This window comes from Echinops telfairi, unplaced genomic scaffold (genome assembly GCF_000313985.2).
Source record: "Echinops telfairi isolate 266 unplaced genomic scaffold, ASM31398v2 ScPeMD7_7458;HRSCAF=8496, whole genome shotgun sequence".
NCBI classification, from domain to species: Eukaryota; Metazoa; Chordata; class Mammalia; order Afrosoricida; family Tenrecidae; genus Echinops; species Echinops telfairi.
Window position 1 is genome coordinate 25,036,283 of NW_022111358.1, and position 19,419 is coordinate 25,055,701.

General features: G+C 45.5%; 1 protein-coding gene across 1 annotated transcript in view; it reads left to right on the forward strand.

Annotated features, from left to right (window-relative positions):
• The window catches only part of TTLL6 (tubulin tyrosine ligase like 6), a 39,311-nt gene that overhangs the window by 19,157 nt on the left and 735 nt on the right, over positions 1–19,419 (forward strand). The window lies entirely within an intron of this gene.

The window sequence follows — 19,419 nt, forward strand, 5'->3', positions numbered from 1 at the left end:
ACACACACACACACACACACACACACACACACACACACCCTACGCTATCCTCTGCCATTAACTCAATTCCAACTCATAGCAATCCTATAGGACAAGTAGGCCTTCTTAGGTTTGCCAAGACCATAAATCTTCCTGGGAGCGAATAGCCTCAGCTTTCTCCCCAAAAGAAACCAAGGAGCTTTCCCCCGATCGCCATGCATTTGGTAATTCTTTGGGAATGGCAACGACTGCCCTACAAGAATTTTGTAGGGAAACCTTACCCAGCCACCCTACAGCCTTGATCTTGTCCCTTCGGACATTTTTTCATTCCCCAAACTCAAAGAACACTTAAAAGGAGCACAATTTGCATCCCTTGATGATAAAACTGCTTTTTTTTGGCACGGTGTGGATGGAGGAGCGCAGAATTCTTTCGGTCGGGGGAGGTTGGAGAGCTAGAAGCACCGCCTTCAGGTGTATAGAGACCCAGGTGGAAGATATTTGGAGAAAAACCAAGAGTTTCACATTTTGACATGTTTTGTTTAAGAAAGGTTGCTATGATTTTGTAGCAATACTTTTTGACCTACCTTCATATATGTACAATATATTTTCTATATAAACATATACTTTATATAAATGATATCCATTTTGTAAATTTATATCAGTAATATACGTTATAAAAATGGTTACAGCTTTTAAAAATGTAAAAATAAGCATATATTTCAAAATGTATGTTAAAAATTATCTACGTATATAAATAAAACCAGACATACAGTCTTTGTGCATATAGTTTTTATGCAATTACAAAGTCAAAACAAGCTTAAAAATCTACAACAAATGACACCAATAAAACCCAAATAAAAATATGAATTTCATGTTACAGTTGGCTCTCTTCCTTCCTTCCTTTCTTCCCTCCCTTTTCCTTTCTTCTCAGAAACAAGGGTCCCACATGGATGAGGTACTGATCATCACAGCTCAGGTTCTTTTGTGTTTGACACATGTAGGCCCCCCCCTCCTGTCACTACAGGAAAATCTTCGGCTTTGGGGGACCTTTGCTTGGGCCAGATGCCGCATAGAGCAGTGCAGTATTCAAACAACCAACTAGAGTCCATAGTCAGAAAAAATATTTTATTTTATTTTATAATCTGCTAAGCTCCTGAAGCTTTCCTTTCCTTCTCTGAGCAATGAGGTTTCAGTAAGAGGAACCCCGGTGACACCAGTGGGTCAGCACTGTGACCATAAACGGGGAGCTCCGGAGCCCCCAGCTGCTCGGTGGGAGAGAGAGAGTGGTCTGCTTCTGCAGAGATAAACAGCCTGGGAAACCCTGGGGGGCAGTTCTATGCTGTCTTACAAGGTCACTATGCGTCAGCATGGCCGCAAAGAGTTTTCTGTTTTTAGGGTTTGGTGTTTTGCTTATTCATTTTGCTTTTTGTGTATTGTCTCTTCCACGGAGCAGACCCACGAACGTGTGCATGACGGAATCTAGCCCAACACTCAGGAAGTCTTAGGATGCTCTCATTATTGCTACTTCTTAAGGCGCCTTTGTTTTTCTTTGATGTAAGATAATCAAACCAATACTGCTTGACCCACGAGAGATTTTTTCAAAAGGATAAGATGGGAACATTTGATTTTTTTTAACTTTCAGATGCAAGGGGTTGATTTAATCAAACACAGTCACACTATATCATAGTTGATTCACCCAAGACCTTGGCCTGTCTTATTAATTTTACCATTTGTCTTATAGCTCCCTTTTTCCCATCCACCCAACACCACAGGCAACTGTTCTAGTGTGTTTAGTGTATATTGTTGTGTTTGCGTATTTGTTGGCAAAACAGGAATTTTACTGCATGTATTTAGATTATATGAAAATGTCATGGGGTTATAGACATTAAAATGTCTTTGTGGAAGCACCCTAAAAGCTCGTCTACAGATGAATGGATAAACAAAATGTGGCAATTGTATGTGTGGAGCATTATTCAGTCATAAAGAGAAATGAAGTTCTAATACATGCCGTAATGTGAAGGAACCTGAAAACATTATTTCAAGTGAAATAAATCAGTTACCAAAGTGTGCAGAGACCAAAGTTCACTAGTGGTTTTGTGTATGGTTTGAGGCATCCGTCCAGGCCCATCCACTCGCATATGGAAATCCAGTTCCCCTAGCACTAGTTAGTCTTCTCCAGTGGCATGGACTTGACACCACTGTTGAAAAGTACTGGACCTAGAACTATAGGTTTACTTCGGGGCTCTGAAGTCTAGGGTCTACACGTCTATCCGTAGACTAGTACCAGGCTCTTTTGATTACGATAGCTTTGGAATACGTTTCACCATCAGGACATGTGAGTCTTCCTACTCTGGTGCTTCTGTTTTGTTTTCTTAAGACGGCTTTGGCTCATCATGGCCCCTTGTGGTCCATGTGAATGTAAAGGCTGGCTTTTCTCTTTCTAACAAGAAGGCCGTTTTGAGTTTTGTTGGGAATTGTGTTAAATGTATAGATGGCTTCAGGTAGTGCTCACATCTTCACCATATAATCTTCTGATCCAGGAGCACAGGTTGTTCATCCATGTATTTAGGTCTTCTTGGCTTTAGTGGTGTTTTATAGTTTTCTGTGTAAAAAACTGTTCACATCCTTGGTTAAATTAATTCCTAGGTATGTTAGATACTATTGTAAATGGCATCGTTTCCTTAATTTCCTTTGCAGGTTGTTCATTGTTAGTGCATTCAAGCCCTTTTACCCTGCTACTTTGCGGCTCGCATTTACTCCTTCCTATGGATTTATTGAGGTCTTCTATGTATAGAATCGTGTCATCTGTGGAAAGAGGTGGTTTTACTTTTCCCCACTTTGTAGGCAACCCCCACCCCCTGCCCCACCCCTTGTCGAATTGCTCTGGCTAGTACAATTTTGCTTCTAATCTTAAGGGAAAACTCAGTCATTCTCCGTCGAATATAATGCTGCTTGTGAGTTTGTCTTTCTTCTTACAATTCTTATAACAATGTTCTTATAACATTCCACACATCAATTGCTTCAAGCATATTTGTACATATGTTGCCCTCATCATTTCCTAAACATTTACTTTCTAGTTGAGCCCTTGGTATCAGCTCCTCTCCCCCCACCCCTCCTCATGACCCATTGATAACTTATGAATTATTACTGTTTTCATGTCTTACACCTACTGCCATCTTCCTTCACCCACATTCTGTTGTTCATCCCTCAGGGAGCAGGGGCAGGGGGAGGAATTATGCTTCAATCATTGCCATCGCCTGTCCTCCCCTCCTCCCCCCACATTCTCCCGGCCCTCCTGGTATCACTACTCCTAATTCTAGGTTTATCTGACCTGGATTCCGTGTGTCATGAGCTCTTATCTGTCCCAGTGCACATGCTCTGGTCTAGCCAGAAATTAAAGGCAGGACTGGGGTCATGATAGTGGGGGGTGAGGAAGCCTCAAAGAATTAGAGGAATATTGTGTGTTTCATCGGTGCTATACTGCACCTTGGTTGATTCATCCCTTCCTTGTGACCCTTCTGTGAGGGGTTGTCCTATTGTCTACAGATGGGTTTGGCGTCTCTGCTCTGCCCACCCCCTCATTCTCAACAATATGTTTATTTGTACATTTGGGGATTTGTGAGTTTTTCATAAATGCCCTTTATCAGATTAAGGAATGTCCATTGCTTTCCTAGTTGGTGGAGTCTGATCATCATGACAAGGTATTGGGTTGTGCATCAATTGAGATGATCATGGTCAGTAATATAGAATATTACATGGATTTAGTTTTCTAATATTGATAGCTGAAATAATTATTGTGGATGTCCTTTAACAGATTGAAGAAGTTTCACTCTATAGTGCCAGTGCTTTTTCTGCATGAATTAATATGATCGTGTGGCTCTCTTCCTTAGACTGCTTCAATGTCAGATTCCATTGCGTCCTGGGCCAGTTTGCATTCTTGGAATAAAGCCACTGAATCCATGATATGTGATTATTTTTCATACTGTTGTATTCAGTTTGCTAATGTTTTTATGAGTATTTTCTAGTCTGCGTTCATGAGAGATATTGATCTGTAGTTTGTTTTGTTGAGCTGTTTTAGTATGTCGTTAAAATCAAAACAATAATGCTGGTGTCATACAATGAGTTGGGAAGTGTTCCCTTTTCTTCTATTTTTCTGGCAGAGATTGTGTAGAACGGGGCTTGCTTCTTATTTAAAAGTCTGATAGAAATTCCCAGGGAAAACTCCAGGCCTGGAGGTTGCTTCCTGTTGTATAGATCCCCAAGCTTGTTTGGTCAATTGCCCCATTTTCAGAGGGAAAAACTTACTCAGAAACCCCCTGGAAATTAAAAACATTTGTGCTATAGCTCCTAATCCAGGAAAAATTGTAAGTATTTGCTTCTGCAGCCTCCCCCCGCCCCCACCCCCAACCCGGGTTTGTTTCAGAGCTTCCCCTGGACTGTATCACCTACTGTATCACCACCGCCTTGGGAAACACTGCTTTCGTTTCAGGTTTTAACCTACAAATGCAAGTTCTTTAACAGCTCCTTTTTTTAGTTTGTTTTTTTTTTAATACTTTTATTGGGGGCTCTTACATCTCTTAACACAATCCATACATTCATCCAGTGTGTCAAGCACATTTGCACATCTGCCGCCATCATCGTTTTCAAAGCATTCTCTTCTCACTTGAGCCCCTGATATCCGCTCCCCATTTCTTCCCCCTCCTGCCCTCTCTCATAAACCCTTGATACGTTATAGATTACTAGTTCCATATCTTACATCATCCTCTGTCACCCCTCACCTGCTTTTCTGTTGTTAGTCCCCCTGGGAGGGGGGGAGCTATAGGTCGATCCTTGTGATCAGTTCCCCCTTTCTCCTCCCACCTTCCCCTTATCCTCCTGGTATCTCTATTTTCATTGTTGACCCTGAGGGGGTTATCTATCCTGGATTCCCTGTGTTGCGGGCTCTTATCTGTAGCAGCGTGCCTTCTCCGATCTAATCCGATTTGTAAGGTAGAATTCAGGTCATGATAGTGGGGGGAAGGAAGCACCAAAGAACTAGAGGAAAGTTGTGTGTTTCATCGCTGCTATACAGCACCCTGACTGGCTCATCTCTTTCCTGTGACCCCCCTTTGTAAGGGGATGTCCAATTGTCTATAGATGGGCACTGGGTCTTCACCCCATGCCTCACCCCCATCCACCTTGGGTATGGTTTTGTTCTGGGTCTTAGATGTTTTACCAGTTTCAGGACTATTCGATCATGTGTTTTATCTCAAGTAGGAACCCTAGTGACATCGTGGTTACTCATTGAACCCTGCAGGCGTTCTGTGGGAGAAAGACAGGCTTTCTACTTCCAGAAAGAGATACAGCCTCAGAAATTCCCAAGGGCAGGTCTACCCTGTCCTAGAGGGTGGCTGTGAGTTGGCATCAACTCGATGACAATGAGTTTGGTTTTGTCTTGAATGAATTTTGGTGACTTAGGGCTCTCGAGGGCTTCATCCATTTCAGCTCGCTGTTGACCGGTCAGGGAGGAGTTGTTGAAGTACCCTCCATTCCCCTTTTCAAATCGCCAGCAGGTGTCATGATCCACGCCCTTTCCTAACCAATGTCAGTGTGTTTTCTCTTCTCTCTGTTTTCGCTGTAAATGTTGATATCGGTTTAATACATTCATTGATTAGAAAAACAGGCCTTGGCTTCATTCTTTTCTCCCGTCTTTCTACTTTCAACATCATTCATTTCTTCTCTTAATGCTCTCTTTGTGCTTACTTAAGGCTCAGTTTTATCTCTTTCCCCCCCAATTTCTTGAGTGAGATGCTTAGACCTTTAGTTTTTTCTAATGTAAGCTGTTGGTATTGTCAATTTCCTTCCAGCCCACACATTTTTAAATGTTGGGTTTTCATTTTTGTGTAGTGCAAAATGCTTCCCAATTCCTCTTGAGATGCCGTCTTTGACCCATAGGTTAGTTAGAAATGTCTTGTTTAATTTCCATATGTTTGGAGAGGTTCCTGCTAATGTTCTGGTGTTTATTTCTAGTTTTATTCCATTACGGGTACCAGGCATACTTTATATAATTTTAGTTCTCTAAATTTGTTAAGGTTCATTTTATGACCCAGGATATAGTCTATTTTGGTGAATGTTCCATTGTGCACTGGGGGAGTACAATTTTTCGGTTTGGGATGATGAGTTCTATAAATGTCAATTAAATCGAGTTGGTAGATAATGTTGTTTAGTTCTTCTCTATCTTTGCTAATTTTCTGTGTGCTACTCCTGTTAGTGACTAACCGAGGGTTGTAGAAGTCCCCAACTGTCACTGTGAGTTTGCCTATTTTTATTTTAGCTCTATCCGTTTTTGCTCCATGTTTTTTGAAGTTTCATCATTAATTGTATCCACAGATTCTTAGGTCTCGGTGAGTTGACGTTTTATCATGATATAATGTCTCTGTTGCTTGTAATGCCTCTGTTCTGAAATCTGTTTTGTCTGGTCTTCCTCCATCCAGCTTTTAAAATCACGCTCCCCACGCTAGGCCATCTCCATCAGTGAGCTAGTCTCTAACCCAAGACTGAACATTTAGTACACAGTTGAGGGTCAGTCACACAGGCTCAATTTGGAAGTGAGCCCAAGGGGTCTGAGCTACTTTGTGGAGTCGCTTTCTCAAACTCTCCCCTCTCTTCCCTGGTACACTCTGATGCTTCCTTGAGATCAGGTGCCATCAAGTTCATTGTGACACACGGCAACCCCCCCGGCAGAGTAGAACGGGCCTGTAGGGGTTTCTGAGCTACAATCTTTACAGAAGCAGATCTCCGGGGCTCTCCCTGGAGATGGTGGTTGTATTCAACCCGCTAACCTTTCAATTAGCAGCCAATGTTGAAGTTATTTGCACTACCAGGGGTCTCTTCTGGTCTCACGGCTCTCCCCAGTTCAGGTCTCAGACCGGAAAAGTACAACTTCCGTTGCCCTGCTCTGCTGCACATTTCCATGCCTACTTCCAGGGCCAAGTGGATAAAGGACAGAAAGAGAAAATAACTGTGGGGGTTCACTCTACCGGTGGGGTCACAGCTCCTTCAATGGAAGAGAAACTTTCACCTCCTCAGAGTTTTCAGTGCCACCAGGCCTCTGCTATGGACTCTGTTGCTACCACTGCTGCTTCGCTTGCGGGATTTCATAGGCACTGGGGCTCAGGGGAAGAGCCCTGGTGAGATAGTGGTTGTGTGTTGGGCTGCAATCCTCAGGGTCGGTAGTTTGAAACCACCAGCTGCTCCACAGGAGAAAGACGGGGCTTTCTACTCCAGCAAAGAGTTACAGTTTTGGAAACCCACAAGGGTCGCTGTGAGTTGGCATCCATTTGATAGCACTGAGTTTGGTTTTGGAGTTGGGGCCCAGGAGAGTGTAGAAAAGAAGAAACGATCTCTTGAGTATTAGGAATCCCCATTTGTCCTCTCTGAGCCCAAACTAGAGGAGGAGTGTGTGTGTGTGTGTGTGTGTGTGTGTGTGTGTGTGTGTGTGTGAAAGAGCTTTAGATCAAGGATACATCCTAGCCCACTCCAACTCAAGTCCATCAGTCCAGTACTAGTTCACAAGACCCTCTTCAGACTCACGCAGCCACATACAATGATGCAGAATGCAGGAAGATCTCAGGCCGGTGTGGACAAAGTCCGGTGGATCCATGGTCCGTGGACACATGGCAGGGCTCTGGACACTTTCAAGGGGACCAGCAAGCAGGAGAGGGACAGCAGAGGGCAGAACTTCTTTCCTGTCTACCCCTTGGTACCCACTTCCATGTTTGGGGGTGCCATGAATCCAGGCATGGGAAATCCAAAGGAAACGTGGAACTTCTGGCTGACAGGTTTGAATTTTCACCTTCTTCCTTAATCTGCCTGCTGCCATTTACTTTTCCGAGTTCTCCAATAACTGTTTGGTGCCTGCGTTCTGTGCCTATGTGACAGGTACATTCAGGAGGAAAAACAAGATGAAGTCTGCTTCATTTTTCTCACCCAGAACAAGAACCCTCTGGCCTCTCTAATTCTTTCTATTATCTTTTTGCTATACCTAACTCTCTGAGGTTGATAGAAGTCATTTGTGGCTCCTCTTTATCTCCCTCCGTCTTACTACAGCGTTAGCAAGTTTAGTTAAAGAACCAGCTTTATGCTCTGTTCATTTTCTTCGTGGTTTGTTGTTTATTGATTTTTGCTTTTGTCTTTTATCATTCCATTCTTTCTAGTCACTTTAAGTTTAATTTGCCTACTCCCCCCACAGCTTCTTAGAGTAGAACAGTGTTATTTAAGTTTTTCTTCCCCGATGTTTCAAACTTCTCCCATATTGCTTAAAACTGTGAACACTAGCTTAGCTACATACCTCAACAATGATGTGTTACATTTTTATTACCATTCTGCTTGAAATACGAATTTCCCTTGGGATTCCGTTTTTGACTCGTGGGTAATCTGTGTGTTAACTGTTGAATTTTTGAATAGCTGGCACTTTTCTGAGTCATAGTATTAGCTCCTCATTGACTCCCTTCAGTGTCGTTTTGTAGACAGCACATAAGAACCCTTTTTTTTTTTTTTTTAACCCAGCATGGTAAATTCCGCCTTATCATGGAAATGTCTACTCTATTTCTGGTATTTAGGGCTGAAATGTTGGGATTTTTTTCTATTCATCTGTTTATTATTATTATTCATTTTCCTCTTTTTCCCTTTCTTTTGGCCTAATTTTTAATTCCTCTATTTCCTCATAAAGAGCTCTGATAGCACCGAGGGTGGGCACTCAGCTGTTCATGAGAACAGCGGTGGCTCAAACCCACCCAGCGGCTCAGTGAGAGGAGAGACTGGCGCAGTCTGTCCCAGGAAGATTACAGTCTAGAAGACCCTGGGGACCGTCCTTCCCTGTCACGCGGAGTTGCTATCAGTTGGAGACTCTTTGATGGCACTTAACAATGACAAAATAGCTTGTGTACCTGTTAGTGGTTGTTCCAGGGGTTATCATATGCACCTTCAGCTTGTCACCAATCTACTTAGAGTTAATGTGGGTACCAACCTCTGCCCGTTACCTCAGTAGAAACCTCTTCATTGTCCACTACCCAGACCTCAACCTCCTCGGAGGCCCCAGCCAAGCTGACCCTCGATGCCAGTCCTAAGTGCCACAGCGCCAAGGTGGACAGGATGAGCTCCTTTGGATGCAAGCAGCAGCAGAGCCCTCGGCACCTAGCCCACGGGGAAATATGGAAACCATCTCTGACTCCGAAACCTCAGGCCTCCTGGGGAAACGGGCACTCACAGTGGACGGTGGTAAGGAAGGACATGAAGCAGCAGCAGCTGATGTCTCAAATCTTCACCAAGCTCCACCTGAGGGAGAAGCTCTCCTGGTTCTCAGATCATCCTAACCCAACGCTGGTGCCAAGTCACCAGTCACGTGAGTGTCTGCCTGTGCTGGCATGCGTCAAGAGTTTAGGGGATAGAGGACTGGTAGAACCAACCCTAATCCTTGAGGAACCCCTGGCTTTCGAGGGAGGCAAAGCCCCTGCCCTGAGGGTGGCTCCAGACGGGTGGTGGAGACATCGTCTATGCCTGTAGGCCATCTCTAGTCTCACCGAGAAGACAGAACGTATAAAAATAGAATGCTATGTCTAAGCATCCGCTCCAACATTTCCAGATGAGGCCCATGTAGCTGAGTCAGTACCTGTTGGAGGTGGGTTTCTGGCCTAAATGAATAAACTGGGATGAGAAACTCTTTGGGGGGAAAGAAAGTCGCGATGACTGATTCTGAGAAGGTTTTAGAATCAATTTAGCTCTTTTTTTTTAATTAATTTTTTTAACCACTGGTGCCCTAGTACCAGAAATTCGTGCTGTGTTCAGTAGCACAAATTGATAATGCCATTGACATTGCCTTTCCAGAAAACCCCTCACAGCCCTCGGACTCCTTCTTCAGAAGCCGAAGCTTTGGCAAGAGGAGGCAGCTGGACATTTCCCCCCTCCTCCTCTTGCAGAGAGAGCCCAGCCAGGGCATTTCTCTGAAAGACCTGCTGGTGATTGCCACTCCAGCCCGACTGGGTTCAAGGCCTGGCAGAAGCCATACAGGTGCCATGAGGGAGGGAACCATGTCCATCGGATCGAAAAGCATGCCATCCTACCCTGATCTCTGGTCCCACAAAATGTAAGGGGCACTAGGTAGGCCCACCTTTATTTCCTTAATGTATCTTCTTCATTGGCAGGTGCTCTCTCTAGATTTTAGAGTGTCCGATAGATAAGTAGATGAATTAATAAAGACGTATAGATAAGTACACTATTAAGATTCGCCTAGTAAAAACGTATCCTGCTTGGGATGTATATTTCTATACGATTGGTCTACCTACCCCACTATAGACTTATGGATACCTTTGACTCAGATTGAGACAATCATAAATTCAGGTCCCAGAATTGGAACTGTCAGTCATAAGGGGATGATTTTCATACCCCTCAGGTTCCTTCCAGCCCAGGTCACTTGCCCCAGAAGCCATTCCCCCCCACCCCTACCCCCCTGCCCTGCTCCCCCCCTCTCCCCGGGCAACCTTCTGAGGACACAGAATAACAGGTAGCAAAGCTTTGATTCCACTGTATGGAAGGAAGGACCAGGAAAGTGGCAAGAATCCCTCTGTGGGAACTTGAGTAAGTCTGAAGGAAGTCCATATGTAAGTACTTAATATAACTCGACCACATTGCATTGGCTTGGCCGCCTACAGGAGGTCATACATTTTAATCATCCCTCTCCCTTCTGCAACCTAAATGACTCCCTAAAGTGGGACTGGCACCCCACTGGATGCCTCTGATGAGCCAGGTAATGATGCCTCAGTCAGGCGCTGACCAGGCTGCCTGGTGACGGGTGTCTCACCCTGCAGAAGGCCGGCAAGTAAGCTTGACTGTTCATAGAAAGCCATGGCTGTTCATTAAGCATAGGTGTTCGAGGACCCGCCCCTCCCAGAGATGTAGGTCCTGGGAGCCCACAGAGGCAGGTCCAGTCTGTCCTGCCGGGTTGCTATGAGTTGGAGTCCACTCGATGGCGATGGGTTTGGTTTTGTCAGTAATTTCTAAGAAGTATTTGTCTTGAACTATTTGTCTTGTGGAGTCTTACAGGTTCTTACTACCATGGTAGACAATGCCTAACGGCACTGACTGAATTTTTTTTATTATTAACAGATTTTGTTTTTTAGAGGAAGTCTAAGCTTACAGAAAAGGTATGTAGAAAGTACAGAAAGTTCCCATATATTCTTTTCCTGTACTGTCCACCATTATCTCTGTTATTAGTAGCTTGCCTTGGTGTTGGTATATTCGTCCCTATTGTTAAGCTATGGTTTACACCATACTATGGGTTTTGACAAAAGCCTCTGTGTTCCACTTATTTGTCCTACGTTTGTGTTTGTTTGTTTTTTAGGGAGGTTGGCATTGTTCTGTTTTTACTTTTTATTGTGATTTGAAAGTTTACAGAGCCCATGTTTCCTATTAAAATTAATGATGACAACAGTTGTCTTTGTTTCTTAGGGCTACAGTGACAAACTATCACACAACGGATAACTTTGAAAAGCAGAAATTCATTTTCTCATAAGTCTGTAGGCTGGACATCTGTCTCCCAGTGTGTAACCTTCTCCTCCCTGTTTCATGTCCTCTTTTATAAAATAGCACTTAGAAATGATTACAATTAGGACCCTCACCCTCCTCACGTTTTGACCTCATGTAATTTAACTGTTAGCAAAAGAAAACCCTATTTCCAAACAAAATCACATTCACAGGTACAGGGATTAGGATCGCAACATAATCTTCCTGGGGGAAGCAATTCCATTTATAGCATTATCTTTTTAGGGGCGGCCTACTATTTGCTGGTCACATAGATGTATAAGTCCAACTAGAACCATGTACTTGAAAAGAAAAGGACTTTGAACCCAAAGGTCCAAAGCTCTTAAGGCTCAATCTGCAGGAGATCCACCAGTGTCAGATGGGAGAAAAGTGCGGAATCAGATCTTTCTGATTCATAAACTCCCAACCCACTGAAGCCACATCACTTCTTTTCCAAACGACAATTTTAATATTAGGCTTCAGTTAGCGCTAGGGATAAAATAAATGACTCTTCTGTGAAGACATTTCTGCAGGTAGTAGAGAGAGGGCCAAGACCAAGCAGGATCACCTAGAAAATCAGGCAGGGTCACCAGACTTCAGGGTGGGCCCTCTGCTTTTTGGGGTCAAATTATGGCTAACATTTCTCTGCAAAGATTTTGACTGTGAAGGACTCATGCATGTGAGGCAAACTTGCGGAAGATCAGTTATATGCAACAGAATGCCCTCCATTCAGACACGGACCTGCAAATAGAGCAGGGTGTGGTGGGAGAGTAGATGTCCCCTGTGCTTGGCATAGTCCTGCTGCGTAACCAGGTGTATGGGAATGAAAGGAGGAAGGGGCAGGGCAGAGGTTCAAATTCGGAGTTAGTGATTTTCTTAGTCCTTGCGATCATCATAGCTCACAGATAGCAAGTTTGGCTATAACTCCTGCGTTCTTCACAGTGATCGTGTGATATTGGCAAGGAAGTCATGATTACCTTACCCCCAAGTTGCACACGAAGAAAACCAACACGCAGTGCTCTTCACCTCTTGGCTGTGAACCTAGAGTCCTTCCAAACCCACATAACAAAAGGGGGAACAGCAAAATCACCCCCTTTTATGTTCTGATGCCTAGAGTCACATTATGCCTCCTCTAGATTACTGATCGCAGGGTGACAACAGTTGAGTTTTATGGAATGACAAACCCATTTTGTATCATTTTAAGGATGATTAAGTGACTCCCAAGAGTGGGACCCATACCCCATTGGATGCCAGTGATGATGCGATGATGATGATGATGATGATGATGATGATGTTGATGATGATGATGATGGTATTGATGTTGCTGACGGTGATGAATCCAGCATTGGCTGGAGGAGGGAGCCTTTGTTTTGGGGGTGTTTTGCTTGTTTTTGTTTTTTTGTATACCAAAAGCTGTACTTTCATGATCTCTATCACTCTATCAGATATAGATATTATTGCTGCTCTCTTTTCAACTGAGAACACCAAAGACATTAATTGGCCCCAGGGTGCACATAAAGGCTCCCCAGCCTGTTCTCATCCTCTCTGTGATTTTGAGCCAGTCACCTGGGCTACCCCTAAATGGTCCATATGAATGTTGGGGCTCTAGCACAGCAGCAGGATAATGTATGTAGCCAAAATCGGTTTCCGCTGACGAGGGATGTGACTCATTGAAGGGCCTCCTGAGCCACTGGTAAGGAGCAGGGCTGATGAGTTAGTTGGCTTTAATATTGTGGGGACCTTTAAAAAAAACTCATTTTATCGGGGGCTCTTACAGCTCTTATAGCATTCCATACATCAATTGTATCAAGCATATTTGTATATTTGTTGCCATCATCGTTTTCTAAACATTTACCTTCTATTTGAGCCCTTGGTAGCAGCTCCTCTTCCCGCCCCCACCCTCATGACCCCTTGATATGTTAGAAATTATTGCTTTCATCATATCTTACACCAACCATTGTCTCCCTTCACCCACGTTTCTGCTGTTTACCCCCCTGGGGGGTGGAGGGGCTATGTGTCTATTGTTGCCATCAGTTCCCCCTGTGGGGGCCTTTTCAAAAAAATCTAAGGAAATCTTTTTCTTTTCTTCCCCTCAGGATCAGACTGGATCTCTGCCATCTTTTTTTTTTTTCTTTCCTACCTCTTATGTCTGGGAAATGATGTGTTTCTTCTCATAGTGTCTACACCGCTTCCATAGAATCAACTGAAAAATGTATTTCTACACCCAGATAACCTGGTACTGCCAGTTCCTTTGATTGGCACCACTGAAACCATCAGCCTTGCTTTTTGTGCCCTCACAGTTGCTGGACCATGAGTTGTGGGGGCGTGTGCTGCTGGCACAGGACACACACCCACTTGCCCCATAGTGCCTTGCCAGTGGGTCCCTCCCATGGCACCATCACCCAGAACATTCTTTCAGATAGCGCAATACCTTAGATGGGTGGGGTAGAGTTGAGGGTGGGGATGGATTTCAGAGACAGACTCAGAATTCTTAGGGGCCCAAAGCCTTTACCCCACCAACAAGTCTGTGTTAAATTAGTCTTCAAGTCTAAAGATAGAAGGTGGGGACAGAGCGGAGCACAATGACTAAGCTCTGAGTAAGGGAATAGGGCAGGTTCATTGTCACCAGGTAAAGGCCAGATTTTCTCCCAATCCAGCCAGCCCAAAGCCCTGTCACCTGAATGCTCACACATCTTCCTGCTTGCTCCCTTCCCAACCTAATTCCACCTGGCTGGCAGACACAGAGGTGAGGCAGAGTGCCTACCGTGCAGATATCCCTTCCATCGGCCTGTGAAATGAAGCGTTGCCCTCTCCAGTGTCCATTTAGAAAATAAGGTGCCATGCTCACTGCCAGATTAATGAGCCTGATCCAGAGTGAGTGGGAAAGGAAGGTGGGAAAGATCGCTTTTCTGAAAACTCTTCATTAAAATGACTCCAAGCCCATTGAAATTGGCTCAAGAGCCTTTGAAGAATGACCTTGGATGAATGGTCTGTCTTATTGCTAGGAGTCTGGAGAGAGGGAGCCCTTTCTGCATGGGGCTAACCAGACTCTAGGCACGACAACGCCGCCTGCCCTTATCTGTCACTTTCCCCTAGCCCTCCAGGGTTATGAGTCAAGAGTTTTGCCTCCTTTGTTCCTTCTGAGTCAAATCCTTGGTGAAAACTCTGGAATCATATGGGGCAGGGGTGGAAGAGGAAGAGTGAGGTGTGAAGTCACACCTGTTTTACAATGTTGACCCAGTTTTGCCTTATAGATTTCTTATGGAATGGATGTCTGGGGCCAAAGATGTCAAAGGGGATTTTTGAAGCTAACAGGATCCCTCAGACAAAGGACCTCGATTATCCAACATGCTGAATGGAGAAGCCAGACTCAAGGCATTTGTAATCAACTATGAAATGGGCAGATGTACACAACATCTTCATCTCCCTCTGGATTTGGCTGTCAAGGACTCCTGGCATAAGGCTCTTTTCAGTAAGGCAAGACACATCCGGATAACAGGAGCTACTGGTTATTAGTGGACATAAATGTTAAGGTTTATTTTTCACTTCAAACCTTACTTGACCAGGTCTTTCTTGCTGCCACTCAGAAGATATAAACAGACCAGAGGCAAGCTTCCCAGTGGTGATGATCAGATTGCCATAGGGCATAGTCTGACCCAAGCAACAGGTGTGAGACTTGTTGAAATGGAGCACCCTGGGAGTTCACAGCCTTTCTAGAACCTTTAAATCGCCTCCCTTCTTTTCCCAGCCACCAGCCCCAAACAGCCAAAGCTGACCGGGGGGACATTTTTTATGAATGTGATATTGGTACTAATATTGTGAAGTTGGAATTATCCTTTGGCCCTAGAGAAAGGATTGTCTTCATGGTCATTTGAACCAGGCAGGTGCACAGGGTCCCATGCTTAGAAGGGTCCCATCCTTAACCTAATGCTCTGCTGTTCCCATCTTGAAGTTCTTTCCATTTGGAACAAGCGACCCTGCCTCTCCATCTTGCGCCACACCTTGTAAATTATGAAGCCAGTTTTGTCTAGACTTAAACAGTTCTGGATTATGCACTGAGGAGGTGGCAAAGGCCCTTCTTCACCCCACCTGCCTCTTGCCTCGTCACCCACAGAGCTCTCTAGAGCAACTGTCTGCCATTGGAAGGGGCCGTAAGAGCCTTGTAACAGCTCTTGCCCCCATGGATGTGCAGGGGAGTAAGACAGATAAGAAGTCTGCAGATGAGACGGAAGTGCTGCCACACTCAAATGAGAAGTCCGAACTGATTTCATTGGAGGAGCTAATACTTAAGGTCGCAGGAAAGGACAAACCAAGGCTTTCACAGGTAGACAGGCGGTATGGCCTGCACCAAGGAAAGGAAGGAAACCTAACGTGATTAACGAGTAAGATCTAGTCCAATTTGGGTGGGAAAAAAGAACTTGCAGGATGAAGATGACAGGTCATTTAGAGACGCTACCGGAAACCCAGATGTACTTTGTTTTCATTCCCCTGACTGCACTGACCATGACCGTGACAGCGAAATTTCTTGAGTGACCGTCTTGCCATTAGACTTCACCCTCTTTGTAGCTGTATGTTCTCTGCTCTTAGTAGATACTTAGAACACAGTATGGATTCGATACATGTTTGCTAAATGAAATAATAGGAAAGCTTTTTACTCAAAACAGTGGGCAGGGGGAATCCATTGAAGGCTTTTGAACGAAACAAAGAGGTTCTGTAGTGTTTGTATAAGTTTCCTAGGATGGCCATAACAAAGTACCACAAACTGGGTGGCTTGTCAAGATAAGGACACCACTCCTAAGTTCATACGTTTGGCTCACCTTAACTGCTAACATCTATAAAGCCCCGATTTCCAAACCAGGTTACATGCACAGATGCCCGCACTAGGATGTCAGCATATCTTTTTGGGGAGGAGACACAATTCAGTCTATAATAGCTTCACAAGGTGGTTAAAAAAACAGCTTGGGGGCTCATGCAGTAGCCCCAGTGTCAAGACCCTGCAGCTTCTCCCAGGCTGGCTGGGGGAATGAACAGAAAGGCAAGGGAGGAAAACCCCACCACGCTAAGACAGCGACTGAACACACGGAGGGGACAGAGAAAGGAAGCAGCAAAGATGCCCCCCACCCCCACCCCCACAATTGAATTTTGGGGAAGAAAATGGGAACATTAGACAAGGAGCTTTTGGGGAGTGAGATCAGAATGTCTTTTTCATGAAGCAACTGTATATGTCCCTGTCCCTAGACGGATTTAAAAGAGTCACATTGAAGGACATTTTTTCTAATGGAAAACAAATTTTTCCTAAAGACCAAGTTAAAAATAGTCCACTTAGGCAAGTTCTTACTCTCCTCAGGCTCAGCACCACCAGAACACATGTGGTCTCTCTTCGACCAAACTGATCCATCTAGGGAGGGGAGATTGAAAGAGCTACCCCGGGGGTTCCAGTGCACAGCCAGGTTGGGGAGTCATTTATCTGCTCATCCCACACTCAGGAGGCTCCTAACCGACTTCAAAGGCCCAGTAACGCTTACTAGCCTTAAAGGTCATTTCAGACTCCAGTTTTCCTTCTGCACTGGCAGGGAGGGTAAGTCAGACCCACTGTTCCAAGCATCCTCCCCCTCCCTCTACTGCAAGATTACACGAGCTGAATGTCATTATTCACAACCCTTGTCTTTACAGCTGCCATGTCACTTAGCTTAATTACAGCACTGGTAGCCTTTCCACTCCAGGAATCTAAAACAGCAATAAAAGGGGTTTTGCCAATGGTTAGGAAGGCAGTGAATACTTTAAAACTGCAATTTACTAAGCATTGTTTTCAATCATGTTACATTCTCCAGGCATGACTCTAAGTTAACTAGCAGCCTGGGAAAGCCAAGCAGGTGACAGGATTTTCGTGCCCCTTGGATGCCCACGGTGCTGGAGCTCTAGTAGCTGCTCTGGGATGGAAGAAGGTGTGATTGTTCTAAGCATATCTTCTTCCCAACAGACCCTCCATCATCCTGCTTACTCCAGGACCCGCCCAAACCATGGCCTTTGACTGGTCTGGGCTGTCCTTCCTTTTGACTCCTCGGTATTTAGCACCCCCAGACAGCATGTGCAAAGAAATGTGGGCAAGCAAAGCAAGTTCTTCCAACCCTCTTGGGATTGGTTCCTGATTCCTCTGAGCCTCCTTCTGAGTTCTTTTTCTGCCTTACTTCCTGGTTCCTTGGCGTCTCTGGGTATGCAGCCATTTTCAAGAGAAAAACTGACTTCCCTCCACTAGCCTGCTTCCCCAAACCTAAGAGTCTTAGGATAATAATGATCTTACAAAGAGACCCCATTCATCTGAGCAAGGGGCCGAAGCAGCAGGGACCTTACTGGCTAGAGCAAGCAGCATGAGACAGATCCTTCTGGCTGGGAGCACCAGGGGGAAGATCCATCATGGGGAGCAGCATGCCAACTGCCTCAGTAGCCATTGCCAGGCAGGAAAGCAAACACCGAAATCCTGTTGGCAGAGCCTGCGAGGCCCTCACCACTCAGCCAAAACAAACAGGCTGAGGCCAGCCCCTTGCTTGAACTAGCTGAGCCCAGGGTCAGGGCATCAGAAATCTAGAAGACCTTCATCCCCATCCCTGGACGGGATCCTTGCACTCCCTGCTGGGTCTCCAGACAAGGGCTTTTGAATTTGATCATTCCAAAGGAAAACTGATCATGATAAAGCAGATGCAAAGTAGGATTTCCACGTGTCTGGTTTTTTCTCTCCCTCACTGCAGGCCTGTGAGGTCAGTAGCCTTCCCACCTCAGAGATGAAGAAATGGAGGCTCAGGGACATCAGGGACCCAGAGATTTGGTCTTGGAGCTGCTGGCTGACTCAGTGTTTCCACATCCCAACCCCTCCCCCCTGATCCCCTCCAAGCCTTCACTCCTCCACTTGTCTACCCCTGCACCCCTCCCCCCTTGGGCCCCACATTCCCATATCAAGTCTTCAGCGGTCAGGACTCACAGTCTCAACAGGGTGGGCTTTGCATGAGTTGTCCCTCCACTCCCTGCTCAGAAGCAGAGGCTCCAAGGAGGGGGGTTTATTTTTGAATGAGGAAACTACTTGGTGGCCTTGCGGCTGCCCACCACACACGCTCCAACCAGAGACATGGTGAGATGAGTATGTGTACAATATTCCTCAGTTCGTTGGTTATTTTCTCCCCCACTCCCTTTCCTTTTTTTAAAATCCAAAAGATCTAAATCTAGACCTCCAGTTTTCAGATCAACACTTGGTCTGTTTGGATGTAGCCTGAATAAAGCCCCTTAAGCGTCCCTGGGGCCCAATGTACCCAGGAAAACGCACACCCTGTTGCCCCCCAACCAGGCCACTATGCTATCCCATGAAGAGAGGCACAGGGGCTCTGTTCATAGCTGGTGGGAGGCTGGGGTTTTTCTTTATTCACCATCGTCTTTGGGGTGACAGCCCCGGGAGCACATGGTTTTGCAGACCACAATTGACTCGCGTGTTGTTTGAGTGCCACTGGTGGCCGGACTGGGCTTGGAGGGAGGAAACAAACTTCGGCCGCCACTGGATCAGCCTTTCCCTTCTGGGTGCTCAGGCCTCCGTCGATTTCCTGACCCTTTGAAAGGACTGACCCAAATGGCCCGTTTGAGAGGACAGAAAGACAGGGGAAGGAAAGAGGGAAGTCCCGCGACTGCCGCCTCTGACCCAATTCCCCAATTCGTCCGCTTTTCCTTTGCTTTGCTGTCTGCGTCCGGGGACCCAGCCGAGAAGGCGGCCGCTCTGTGCCCCAGAAGGAGCCGCAGATCCCAAGGGGTAAGGGGGTGGGGGTGGATCCTGGTGGAAGCGCTCCCTCCACGTCCCCGTCGCTGCAGCGGAGGCCTCGGAGGTCCCGCAGACCAGAGAGCGAG